General features: G+C 49.8%; 1 protein-coding gene across 1 annotated transcript in view; it reads left to right on the forward strand.

Moving 5' to 3' along the window:
* atg16l2 (ATG16 autophagy related 16-like 2 (S. cerevisiae)) overlaps positions 1–978 on the forward strand; it is a 17440-nt gene that overhangs the window by 8797 nt on the left and 7665 nt on the right. The gene's annotated exons all lie outside the window — the stretch shown is intronic.

Consider the following 978-nt stretch of genomic DNA (forward strand, 5'->3'; position numbering starts at 1 on the left):
GTGTTTAAGGTGGACTGTGTCCCTGCAGGTGTTCAGATAGCTGAAGTGGCTTCGTTCTGCAGCGACCTGGTGTGTTCAGAGAACTGCATCATCAGCGGACACTACGACTGCAAGATCAGAGTGTGGGACACCAGGTGAGACCTCTCTTCCTCTACCTTCACTCATTCACTCTGCCTCTGATGGAGTCCGTTAGCTCGTTTCCATGGCGACGCTGCCATATTGTTTCTGACTGATGGCTATAATTTGACACCCGTCCTCCTGGCTGTTTCCACGGCGACTCCCTGTCTCCCTCTGTTACCTAGCAACAGTTCAGCCCACACAGCAGCCCGCCCCCCTCTCTGCAGAGTCTGATCTGGATGATTGACAGCTGTGTCCTCCAATCACACTCTGGGCGGTTGGTTGATCTTGTACTGGGCTGTGATTGGTCAGATTTAGACAGTGTTTGTTGTTATAATTTAGTGACTTTTTTCAGAACAGTTGACAAAATAAAATCAAACAGATTCAAGTGACATCATCATCCAGCTGTCCTCTGATTGGTCGTTTAATGGCTCTTGATATTTTGGATGTCTTCTGTGATTAAGCGATAAAAAATCTTCAACAAAGCTTCATCTGACGTTTGGGTTCTGTGTAGCTGTTCTGACCAGTCCAGTGGACCGGATGTTTGGGTTCTGTGTAGCTGTTCTGACCAGTCCAGTGGACCAGACCTTCAGCCGTGGTGAAATGTTTCCGTCTGGGTCCGTTGGGTTGTTCCAGATTAAAACGCTCGTCTTGTCTTTCAGGGCTTCGAGCTGCGTTCAGGAACTTCCTGCTCAGGGTAAAGTCACCTCATTGGACCTCAGCTCCGACCATCGCCAACTGCTTAGCTGTTGCCGTGACGACTGTCTCCAGCTGATCGACCTGAGGAGGTGGAGCAACGACCGGATGTGCTTCAGGTAAGAGTTCTGATTCGCTGCTGGTTGTTGACAGTGGTGGCTGTTG

This window comes from Stegastes partitus, unplaced genomic scaffold (genome assembly GCF_000690725.1).
Source record: "Stegastes partitus isolate 25-593 unplaced genomic scaffold, Stegastes_partitus-1.0.2 Scaffold537, whole genome shotgun sequence".
Taxonomy (NCBI): Eukaryota; Metazoa; Chordata; class Actinopteri; family Pomacentridae; genus Stegastes; species Stegastes partitus.